The sequence below is a fragment of the Chiloscyllium punctatum genome, chromosome 5 (genome assembly GCF_047496795.1).
Source record: "Chiloscyllium punctatum isolate Juve2018m chromosome 5, sChiPun1.3, whole genome shotgun sequence".
NCBI lineage: Eukaryota > Metazoa > Chordata > Chondrichthyes > Orectolobiformes > Hemiscylliidae > Chiloscyllium > Chiloscyllium punctatum.
This window is the reverse complement of record NC_092743.1, coordinates 42,708,460-42,720,588: the sequence shown is the minus strand read 5'-3', so window position 1 is coordinate 42,720,588 and position 12,129 is coordinate 42,708,460. Positions and strand designations below refer to the sequence as shown.

The window sequence follows — 12,129 nt, the reverse complement described above, 5'->3', positions numbered from 1 at the left end:
AGTCTCCAATCAGTCAGACAGCGCTCTCGAGTGCTACCTCACACTTGTTGTGACTGCTGGCGCCGATCGGTTCGTTTGGATTCTGGAATCTCAGAGCGTCTCGCTGGCGATTCTTTCGGCGGCACCGTGTTTTCCAGAAGACTTCGCGCACGTGCTGCTGCTGCTGCTGCTCGGATGTGTCGATAGTCGCGTCGCGTTGTTCGGTTGAATACAGCGTGCAATCTCGAGAGGAAATCACCTGCTGCTCTCAGCTCATCGTTCCGAAGCACCATGGGGGCTAAGCAAGGGCACGTCGTAGGGGAATTAGCTCAAATGGTAGAGCGCTCGCTTCGCATGCGAGAGGTAGTGGGATCGATGCCCACATTCTCCACAGTGCTTTTCCTGGGGACACGCTTGAGACGCAAGCAGTGTGACCCTCGCGTGAACCCTGCGTGTGGCTCCAGTCTTTGCTGCTGCACAGATAGCACGATGGTGAGTTTACAAAATGCTGTGCAGAAAAAAAAGTTGAGCACGTGTCGCCCAGATGTTAAACCTTCCAGCAACGCGTTTGCTCTGGTGTGGTCAGTTCAAATCAGGCGTGAAGCCGTCCAAAGCAATTATTATTGCCCGCGGAGAGAAAGAAAACACGTCCGGTGACAAAGGCCACAGTCTTGCCTTCTCTGAGGATTGAACTCAGGACCTTCAGATTATGAGACTGACGCGCTGCCTACTGCGCTAAGAAGGCCAGCCGACAGCCGCGGCTCATACCGCGTGCCCAAATAGGCCGGTTTTCAAGGTGCCGCGAGCCACAGAGCAACCCTCGTCAGAAAGCTGCAGCTCCAGTGAGGCCAGGATATCGGCTTTCAATCCACAATCACGCACCTCGCCCGTTACATGCTGGGCTCTGGCCCGTGCAGAGACACGGCCCACTCGCGGTACCGCAGAGCCGTGGCGTCAGGAGCTCGGCAAAGCCCGGTATGTCTTGCGCTTGGCAGGCAACATTCGGCAAAGCCTTTCACTTCTTTGTCTCGATGGCTCCGCTGCTGGAGAGCCACGTCACAGCGCACTAAGATCCTTTGCTCAGCACTCCATGCAGGCAAGAAGGGAGGTGCTTCCGTTTACCAAAGAGCCTAAGAAAATGAGGGTTTGCTTCAGGAAAAGAAGGAAGCACATGTCAGGTATAGACAGGATAGATCGAGTGAATCCGTACAAGAGTGTAAAGACAGTAGGGAAATCAGGAGGGTAAAAAGGGGACCTGAGATAGTTTTGGCAGATAGAGTTAAGGAAAATCCAAAGGGATTTTGCAAATACATTATAAGGACAAAAGGGTGACTAGGGAGAGAATAGGGCCCCTCGAGGATCAGCACAGCGGCCTTTGTGCCGAGCCGCAGGAGAGGCTGGGCCGATACTAAACGAGTATTTTGCATCAGTGTTTACTGTGGAAAAGGATAGAATGTAGGGAGAAGTATAGAATATAGGGAAATGGATGGTGACATCTTGAAAATTGTCCACATTGCAGAGGAGGAATGCTGGATGCCTTGAAGCGCGTACAAGTGGATCAATGCCCAGGACCTGATCAGGTCTGGGGGAAGCTAAGGAAGTGATTGCTGGGCCCCTTGCTGAGATATTTGTATGGTTGATATAAAATCATGAGGCGTATAGATCGGATAAATAGAGAAAGTCTTTTCCCTGGGGTGCGGGAGACCAGCACTAGAGGGCAGAGGTTTAGGGTGAGAGGGAAAAGATATGAAAGAGAACTAAGGGGCACCTTTTTCACACAGAGGGTGGTACGTGTATGGAATGAGCTGCCAGAGGAAGTGGCGGAGGCGAGTACAATTGCAATATTTAAAAGGCATCTGGGTGGCTATATGAATAGGAAGGGTTTGGAGGGATATGGCCCGGGTGCCGGCAGGTACGACTAGATTGGGATGGGATATCTGGTCGGAAAGGTCCGACCGAAGGGTCTCTTTCCGTGACGTACATCTCTATGACTCTATGACTCCTTTCAAGCAAAGTTTTCCCGCGAAGCGGCGCTCTAAACTGCTCGATGACAACTTACTATGTCAACGTCCGGACGAAGGAGTCTTCCATTCCTGTCGGAAAACTGCCTGTGGACTTCTCTTCGTTTCCTCTTCATGAAATCTGGCCTGCACGGGGTGTGCCACTTCCACAGTTGCACAAGTTGAACAGCAACGCATCCGAGCAGGTCAGCACTTAGGAAAGGCCCTACCGGTCAGACAGGGCTCGCGGGTGCTGCTTCAGACGAGTGGCGGTTGCTCTTTGCATCTCGGCCTGCTTGGCGTGTATCTGAAAGCAGCACTTTGCGGAACCTGACCGCAGGGCTGCAGCTCACGAGGATGAAGGAGAAGCCCTCTTTTTTCGTCTGGTAACAGCCCCAAGTGTTCTCTTTCTCCAAAATACACCTTCTTCTTCTTCTTCTTCTTCTTCTTCAGAGAAGTCTGCCTGTTGGTGTGCTGTGACGTCTGCAGTTGCAAACCACGAGCAGCAGGGAGCCCTCTGGAGGAACACAACTTTTTTTTTTATTTCAAAAAATATACTTTATTTATAAATGATTTGATGGTCTGTACATTGGATCATGCCATACATATGTCCATATTTACAAACACAGATTCGACTTTATTCTTGTCCTTTACAATCCTGTGCATTTTTTCAATCTTGTATATATACATATATTTGGCTGAGGCATCAGCAGAGCCCAAAAAAACGTCTGTATGGGCCCCCTGTTCTTCTTTCGGCAGGCCGATCTTACACAGTGGTCTTTCCCCACCGCGCCTTGGCGGCAGCTGCCCCAAGCTTCAGCGCGTCCCTCAACACGTAGTCTTGGACCTTGGAATGTGCCAGTCTGCAACACTCGGTCGGGGTCAACTCCTTCAGCTGGAAGATCAACAGGTTTCGGACCGCCCAGAGAGCGTCCTTCACCGAGTTGATGATCCTCCAGGCGCAGTTAATGTTCGTCTCGGTGTGAGTCCCGGGGAACAGGCCGTAGAGCACGGAGTCCCGCGTCACGACGCTGCTCGGGACGAACCTCGACAAGCACCACTGCATTCCTCTCCAGACTTCCTCTGCATAGGCACATTCCAGAAGGAGGTGTGTGACAGTCTCGTCCCCCCCGCAGCCACTTCGAGGGCAGCGTGCGGTGCGGCAGAGAGTCCGGGCGTGCATAAAGGATCTCACAGGCAGAGCCCTTCTCACCACCAGCCAAGCCACGTCTTGGTGCTTGTTGGAAAGTTCTGGCGATGAGGCATTCTGCCAAATGGCTTTGACAGTCTGCTCAGGGAACCGCTCGACAGGATCCGCCCTCTCCTTTTCCCGAAGGGTCTCAAGGACGCTACGTGCTGACCACTTCCTGATGGACTTGTGGTCAAAGGTGTTTTTCCTCATAAATATCTCCACGAAGGACAGGTGATACGGAACGGTCTGGAGGAACACAACATCCACGCAGTCAGTCAGCACTCACTTGAACGTGTCGCAAGTCTCCAATCAGTCAGACAGCGCTCTCGAGTGCTACCTCACACTTGTTGTGACTGCTGGCGCCGATCGGTTCGTTTGGATTCTGGAATCTCAGAGCGTCTCGCTGGCGATTCTTTCGGCGGCACCGTGTTTTCCAGAAGACTTCGCGCACGTGCTGCTGCTGCTGCTGCTCGGATGTGTCGATAGTCGCGTCGCGTTGTTCGGTTGAATACAGCGTGCAATCTCGAGAGGAAATCACCTGCTGCTCTCAGCTCATCGTTCCGAAGCACCATGGGGGCTAAGCAAGTGCACGCCGTAGGGGAATTAGCTCAAATGGTAGAGCGCTCGCTTCGCATGCGAGAGGTAGTGGGATCGATGCCCACCTTCTCCACAGTGCTTTTCCTGGGGACACGCTTGAGACGCAAGCAGTGTGACCCTCGCGTGAACCCTGCGTGTGGCTCCAGTCTTTGCTGCTGCACAGATAGCACGATGGTGAGTTTACAAAATGCTGTGCAGAAAAAAAAGTTGAGCACGTGTCGCCCAGATGTTAAACCTTCCAGCAACGCGTTTGCTCTGGTGTGGTCATTTCAAATCAGGCGTGAAGCCGTCCAAAGCAATTATTATTGCCCGCGGAGAGAAAGAAAACACGTCCGGTGACAAAGGCCACAGTCTTGCCTTCTCTGAGGATTGAACTCAGGACCTTCAGATTATGAGACTGACGCGCTGCCTACTGCGCTAAGAAGGCCAGCCGACAGCCGAGGCTCATACCGCGTGCCCAAATAGGCCGGTTTTCAAGGTGCCGCGAGCCACAGAGCAACCCTCGTCAGAAAGCTGCAGCTCCAGTGAGGCCAGGATATCGGCTTTCAATCCACAATCACGCACCTCGCCCGTTACATGCTGGGCTCTGGCCCGTGCAGAGACACGGCCCACTCGCGGTACCGCAGAGCCGTGGCGTCAGGAGCTCGGCAAAGCCCGGTATGTCTTGCGCTTGGCAGGCAACATTCGGCAAAGCCTTTCACTTCTTTGTCTCGATGGCTCCGCTGCTGGAGAGCCACGTCACAGCGCACTAAGATCCTTTGCTCAGCACTCCATGCAGGCAAGAAGGGAGGTGCTTCCGTTTACCAAAGAGCCTAAGAAAATGAGGGTTTGCTTCAGGAAAAGAAGGAAGCACATGTCAGGTATAGACAGGATAGATCGAGTGAATCCGTACAAGAGTGTAAAGACAGTAGGGAAATCAGGAGGGTAAAAAGGGGACCTGAGATAGTTTTGGCAGATAGAGTTAAGGAAAATCCAAAGGGATTTTGCAAATACATTATAAGGACAAAAGGGTGACTAGGGAGAGAATAGGGCCCCTCGAGGATCAGCACAGCGGCCTTTGTGCCGAGCCGCAGGAGAGGCTGGGCCGATACTAAACGAGTATTTTGCATCAGTGTTTACTGTGGAAAAGGATAGAATGTAGGGAGAAGTATAGAATATAGGGAAATGGATGGTGACATCTTGAAAATTGTCCACATTGCAGAGGAGGAATGCTGGATGCCTTGAAGCGCGTACAAGTGGATCAATGCCCAGGACCTGATCAGGTCTGGGGGAAGCTAAGGAAGTGATTGCTGGGCCCCTTGCTGAGATATTTGTATGGTTGATATAAAATCATGAGGCGTATAGATCGGATAAATAGAGAAAGTCTTTTCCCTGGGGTGCGGGAGACCAGCACTAGAGGGCAGAGGTTTAGGGTGAGAGGGAAAAGATATGAAAGAGAACTAAGGGGCACCTTTTTCACACAGAGGGTGGTACGTGTATGGAATGAGCTGCCAGAGGAAGTGGCGGAGGCGAGTACAATTGCAATATTTAAAAGGCATCTGGGTGGCTATATGAATAGGAAGGGTTTGGAGGGATATGGCCCGGGTGCCGGCAGGTACGACTAGATTGGGATGGGATATCTGGTCGGAAAGGTCCGACCGAAGGGTCTCTTTCCGTGACGTACATCTCTATGACTCTATGACTCCTTTCAAGCAAAGTTTTCCCGCGAAGCGGCGCTCTAAACTGCTCGATGACAACTTACTATGTCAACGTCCGGACGAAGGAGTCTTCCATTCCTGTCGGAAAACTGCCTGTGGACTTCTCTTCGTTTCCTCTTCATGAAATCTGGCCTGCACGGGGTGTGCCACTTCCACAGTTGCACAAGTTGAACAGCAACGCATCCGAGCAGGTCAGCACTTAGGAAAGGCCCTACCGGTCAGACAGGGCTCGCGGGTGCTGCTTCAGACGAGTGGCGGTTGCTCTTTGCATCTCGGCCTGCTTGGCGTGTATCTGAAAGCAGCACTTTGCGGAACCTGACCGCAGGGCTGCAGCTCACGAGGATGAAGGAGAAGCCCTCTTTTTTCGTCTGGTAACAGCCCCAAGTGTTCTCTTTCTCCAAAATACACCTTCTTCTTCTTCAGAGAAGTCTGCCTGTTGGTGTGCTGTGACGTCTGCAGTTGCAAACCACGAGCAGCAGGGAGCCCTCTGGAGGAACACAACTTTTTTTTTTATTTCAAAAAATATACTTTATTCATAAATGATTTGATGGTCTGTACATTGGATCATGCCATACATATGTCCATATTTACAAAAACAGATTCGACTTTATTCTTGTCCTTTACAATCCTGTGCATTTTTTCAATCTTGTATATATACATATATTTGGCTGAGGCATCAGCAGAGCCCAAAAAAACGTCTGTATGGGCCCCCTGTTCTTCTTTCGGCAGGCCGATCTTACACAGTGGTCTTTCCCCACCGCGCCTTGGCGGCAGCTGCCCCAAGCTTCAGCGCGTCCCTCAACACGTAGTCTTGGACCTTGGAATGTGCCAGTCTGCAACACTCGGTCGGGGTCAACTCCTTCAGCTGGAAGATCAACAGGTTTCGGACCGCCCAGAGAGCGTCCTTCACCGAGTTGATGATCCTCCAGGCGCAGTTAATGTTCGTCTCGGTGTGAGTCCCGGGGAACAGGCCGTAGAGCACGGAGTCCCGCGTCACGACGCTGCTCGGGACGAACCTCGACAAGCACCACTGCATTCCTCTCCAGACTTCCTCTGCATAGGCACATTCCAGAAGGAGGTGTGTGACAGTCTCGTCCCCCCCGCAGCCACTTCGAGGGCAGCGTGCGGTGCGGCAGAGAGTCCGGGCGTGCATAAAGGATCTCACAGGCAGAGCCCTTCTCACCACCAGCCAAGCCACGTCTTGGTGCTTGTTGGAAAGTTCTGGCGATGAGGCATTCTGCCAAATGGCTTTGACAGTCTGCTCAGGGAACCGCTCGACAGGATCCGCCCTCTCCTTTTCCCGAAGGGTCTCAAGGACGCTACGTGCTGACCACTTCCTGATGGACTTGTGGTCAAAGGTGTTTTTCCTCATAAATATCTCCACGAAGGACAGGTGATACGGAACGGTCCAACTACTCGGAGCGTTCCGCGGCAGCGAGGCCAGGCCCATCCTTCGCAACACCGGGGACAGGTAGAACCTCAGTACGTAGTGACACTTGGTGTTTGCGTACCGGGGATCCACGCACAGCTTGATGCAGCCACACACAAAGGTGGCCATCAGGGTGAGGGTGGCATTGGGCGTGTTTTTTCCCCCATTGCACCGGTCTTTGTACATTGAGTCTCTTCGGACCCGGTCCATCTTTGATCTCCAAATGAATTGGAAGATGGCCCGGGTGACTGCGGCGGCACAGGTCCTGGGGATAGGCCAGACCTGTGCCACATATAGCAATACTGAGAGTACCTCACACCTGATGACCAGGTTTTTTCCCGCGATGGAGAGCGACCGTTGCCCCCATCTGCCTAGTTTCTGTCTCATCTTCCTGATCCGCTCCTCCCAGGTCTTGGCGCACGCCCCAGCCCCCCCGAACCAAATACCCAGCACCTTCAGGTGGTCAGTCCTGACGGTGAAGGGGATAGAGGATTGGTCGGCCCAGTTCCCGAAGAGCATGGCCTCGCTCTTGCCTCGGTTTACCTTGGCCCCCGAGGCCCGTTCGAACTGGTCGCAGATGCACACGAGTCTGTGCACGGACAGCGGATCCGAGCAGAAAACAGCGACGTCATCCACGTACAGGGAGGCCTTAACCTGCAGGCCCCCGCTGCCAGGAATAGTCACCCCTCTCAGGCTCGCATCCTTCCTGATGGATTCGGCAAATGGCTCTATGCAACACACAAACAAGGCGGGTGAGAGGGGGCATCCCTGCCTGACTCCAGATCTTACAGGGAAGCTATCTGATTCCCACCCATTGATTGAGACTGCACTGACAATGTTGGTGTAGAGCAGTCTGATCCAATTTCCGATTCCCTCCCCAAAGCCCATTTTGGAGAGGACATCCCTCATATATGTATGCGATATCCTGTCAAAGGCTTTCTCCTGGTCCAGGCTGATGAGGCAGGTGTCCACCCCCCTGTCCTGCACGTAGGCGATCGTATCCCTGAGGAGTGCGAGACTCTCAGAGATCTTCCTGCCCGGTACAGCACAGGTTTGGTCCGGGTGGATCACCGATCCCAGAGCAGACCTGACCCGGTTGGCGATGACCTTTGACAGGATTTTGTAGTCTGCATTTAACAGTGAGATCGGTCTCCAATTTCTAATTTCCTCCCTCTCCCCCTTCCGCTTGTAGACGAGGGTGATGATGCCTTTCCTCATGGATTCACTCATGGTACCTGCCCGAAGCATACTGACATACACCTCCAGCAGGTCCTGGCCGATCAAGTCCCAAAGAGCGGAATAAACCTCGACCGGTAAGCCGTCGCTTCCGGGAGTTTTATTCTTTTCGAAGGACTCGAGGGCCTTGGTCAGTTCATCCAGAGATAGCGGCTGGTCCAGCCTCTCTCATGTTCCGTCATCTAGGACCTCCGTGATAGAGGACAGGAACGACTGGGAGGCCGCGCTGTCGGTCGGCTTCGAGTCATACAGGCTGGCGTAGAAGGATTTGCTGATCCTCATGACGTCAGCCTGAGATGACGTTACCGAGCCATCTTCTTTCTTCAGGCTGCTGAGCACGGAGCTCTCTTTGTGCACCTTCTGGAAGAAGAAACGTGAGCACGTCTCGTCCTGCTCCACCGAGCGGACCCTGGACCGGAAGATTATCCTGGAGGCCTCCGAGGCAAAGAGCGAGGCTTGCTGGCCCTTCACCTCCTTGAGGTCCTCCGTGACATCCACCCCCATCGTCTGCAGCAGGAGCAGGTTCTGCATACTTTCCTGGAGCTGGGACAGTTTTCCCCGCCTCTCTCTCGCCTCCTGGACACCTTTGAGGATAAAGAACCTCTTGATGTTCCCTTTTACCGTTTCCCACCAGTCCGCTGGAGACTCAAAGAGGGGCTTCACGGTTCTCCAACCTGCGTAATCCCTCTTGAGCTCTTCGATGTTTCCCGGGGTCAACAGCTTAGTGTTCAGTTTCCACGTTCCCTTGCCCGCCCGCTGTTCGTCCTGTAGGTGACAGTCGGCCAGCAGGAGGCAGTGGTCAGAGAAGAACACCGGCTTGACGTCGGTGGATCTGACCGAGAGCGTTCGGGACACAAACAGGTAATCTATCCTTGAGCGGATAGACCCGTCTGCCCGTGACCAGGTGTATCTACGCTGCGCTCCATCTGCAGGGGCGCTGAAGACGTCGTGCAGCTTGGCGTCTTTGACCGTTTCCATCAGGGCCCTGGACGTAGCGTCCGGTTTACTGTCCCCCCCGCCGGATCGTCCATCAGCATCAATGTTCCTCTGGAGGAACACAACATCCACGCAGTCAGTCAGCACTCACTTGAACGTGTCGCAAGTCTCCAATCAGTCAGACAGCGCTCTCGAGTGCTACCTCACACTTGTTGTGACTGCTGGCGCCGATCGGTTCGTTTGGATTCTGGAATCTCAGAGCGTCTCGCTGGCGATTCTTTCGGCGGCACCGTGTTTTCCAGAAGACTTCGCGCACGTGCTGCTGCTGCTGCTGCTCGGATGTGTCGATAGTCGCGTCGCGTTGTTCGGTTGAATACAGCGTGCAATCTCGAGAGGAAATCACCTGCTGCTCTCAGCTCATCGTTCCGAAGCACCATGGGGGCTAAGCAAGTGCACGTCGTAGGGGAATTAGCTCAAATGGTAGAGCGCTCGCTTCGCATGCGAGAGATAGTGGGATCGATGCCCACATTCTCCACAGTGCTTTTCCTGGGGACACGCTTGAGACGCAAGCAGTGTGACCCTCGCGTGAACCCTGCGTGTGGCTCCAGTCTTTGCTGCTGCACAGATAGCACGATGGTGAGTTTACAAAATGCTGTGCAGAAAAAAAAGTTGAGCACGTGTCGCCCAGATGTTAAACCTTCCAGCAACGCGTTTGCTCTGGTGTGGTCAGTTCAAATCAGGCGTGAAGCCGTCCAAAGCAATTATTATTGCCCGCGGAGAGAAAGAAAACACGTCCGGTGACAAAGGCCACAGTCTTGCCTTCTCTGAGGATTGAACTCAGGATCTTCAGATTATGAGACTGACGCGCTGCCTACTGCGCTAAGAAGGCCAGCCGACAGCCGCAGCTCATACCGCGTGCCCAAATAGGCCGGTTTTCAAGGTGCCGCGAGCCACAGAGCAACCCTCGTCAGAAAGCTGCAGCTCCAGTGAGGCCAGGATATCGGCTTTCAATCCACAATCACGCACCTCGCCCGTTACATGCTGGGCTCTGGCCCGTGCAGAGACACGGCCCACTCGCGGTACCGCAGAGCCGTGGCGTCAGGAGCTCGGCAAAGCCCGGTATGTCTTGCGCTTGGCAGGCAACATTCGGCAAAGCCTTTCACTTCTTTGTCTCGATGGCTCCGCTGCTGGAGAGCCACGTCACAGCGCACTAAGATCCTTTGCTCAGCACTCCATGCAGGCAAGAAGGGAGGTGCTTCCGTTTACCAAAGAGCCTAAGAAAATGAGGGTTTGCTTCAGGAAAAGAAGGAAGCACATGTCAGGTATAGACAGGATAGATCGAGTGAATCCGTACAAGAGTGTAAAGACAGTAGGGAAATCAGGAGGGTAAAAAGGGGACCTGAGATAGTTTTGGCAGATAGAGTTAAGGAAAATCCAAAGGGATTTTGCAAATACATTATAAGGACAAAAGGGTGACTAGGGAGAGAATAGGGCCCCTCGAGGATCAGCACAGCGGCCTTTGTGCCGAGCCGCAGGAGAGGCTGGGCCGATACTAAACGAGTATTTTGCATCAGTGTTTACTGTGGAAAAGGATAGAATGTAGGGAGAAGTATAGAATATAGGGAAATGGATGGTGACATCTTGAAAATTGTCCACATTGCAGAGGAGGAATGCTGGATGCCTTGAAGCGCGTACAAGTGGATCAATGCCCAGGACCTGATCAGGTCTGGGGGAAGCTAAGGAAGTGATTGCTGGGCCCCTTGCTGAGATATTTGTATGGTTGATATAAAATCATGAGGCGTATAGATCGGATAAATAGAGAAAGTCTTTTCCCTGGGGTGCGGGAGACCAGCACTAGAGGGGCAGAGGTTTAGGGTGAGAGGGAAAAGATATGAAAGAGAACTAAGGGGCACCTTTTTCACACAGAGGGTGGTACGTGTATGGAATGAGCTGCCAGAGGAAGTGGCGGAGGCGAGTACAATTGCAATATTTAAAAGGCATCTGGGTGGCTATATGAATAGGAAGGGTTTGGAGGGATATGGCCCGGGTGCCGGCAGGTACGACTAGATTGGGATGGGATATCTGGTCGGAAAGGTCCGACCGAAGGGTCTCTTTCCGTGACGTACATCTCTATGACTCTATGACTCCTTTCAAGCAAAGTTTTCCCGCGAAGCGGCGCTCTAAACTGCTCGATGACAACTTACTATGTCAACGTCCGGACGAAGGAGTCTTCCATTCCTGTCGGAAAACTGCCTGTGGACTTCTCTTCGTTTCCTCTTCATGAAATCTGGCCTGCACGGGGTGTGCCACTTCCACAGTTGCACAAGTTGAACAGCAACGCATCCGAGCAGGTCAGCACTTAGGAAAGGCCCTACCGGTCAGACAGGGCTCGCGGGTGCTGCTTCAGACGAGTGGCGGTTGCTCTTTGCATCTCGGCCTGCTTGGCGTGTATCTGAAAGCAGCACTTTGCGGAACCTGACCGCAGGGCTGCAGCTCACGAGGATGAAGGAGAAGCCCTCTTTTTTCGTCTGGTAACAGCCCCAAGTGTTCTCTTTCTCCAAAATACACCTTCTTCTTCTTCTTCTTCTTCTTCTTCTTCTTCAGAGAAGTCTGCCTGTTGGTGTGCTGTGACGTCTGCAGTTGCAAACCACGAGCAGCAGGGAGCCCTCTGGAGGAACACAACTTTTTTTTTATTTCAAAAATATACTTTATTCATAAATGATTTGATGGTCTGTACATTGGATCATGCCATACATATGTCCATATTTACCAACACAGATTCGACTTTATTCTTGTCCTTTACAATCCTGTGCATTTTTTCAATCTTGTATATATACATATATTTGGCTGAGGCATCAGCAGAGCCCAAAAAAACGTCTGTATGGGCCCCCTGTTCTTCTTTCGGCAGGCCGATCTTACACAGTGGTCTTTCCCCACCGCGCCTTGGCGGCAGCTGCCCCAAGCTTCAGCGCGTCCCTCAACACGTAGTCTTGGACCTTGGAATGTGCCAGTCTGCAACACTCGGTCGGGGTCAACTCCTTCAGCTGGAAGATCAACAGGTTT

The 12,129-nt window shown here is 52.8% G+C and overlaps 5 non-coding genes across 5 annotated transcripts; 2 read left to right on the top strand and 3 right to left on the bottom strand.

Annotated features, from left to right (window-relative positions):
* Positions 1-297: 297 nt before the first annotated feature.
* Positions 298-370, top strand: trnaa-cgc (transfer RNA alanine (anticodon CGC)). Its single transcript has one exon. It is a non-coding gene; the product is annotated as a tRNA-Ala (tRNA).
* A 281-nt stretch (positions 371-651) lies between these two features.
* Positions 652-724, bottom strand: trnam-cau (transfer RNA methionine (anticodon CAU)). Its single transcript has one exon. It is a non-coding gene; the product is annotated as a tRNA-Met (tRNA).
* A 3,398-nt stretch (positions 725-4,122) lies between these two features.
* On the bottom strand, positions 4,123-4,195 carry trnam-cau (transfer RNA methionine (anticodon CAU)). Its single transcript has one exon. It is a non-coding gene; the product is annotated as a tRNA-Met (tRNA).
* Positions 4,196-9,528: 5,333 nt separating this feature from the next.
* On the top strand, positions 9,529-9,601 carry trnaa-cgc (transfer RNA alanine (anticodon CGC)). Its single transcript has one exon. It is a non-coding gene; the product is annotated as a tRNA-Ala (tRNA).
* A 281-nt stretch (positions 9,602-9,882) lies between these two features.
* trnam-cau (transfer RNA methionine (anticodon CAU)) lies at positions 9,883-9,955 on the bottom strand. The gene has a single exon. It is a non-coding gene; the product is annotated as a tRNA-Met (tRNA).
* Between the last annotated feature and the right edge of the window lie 2,174 nt (positions 9,956-12,129).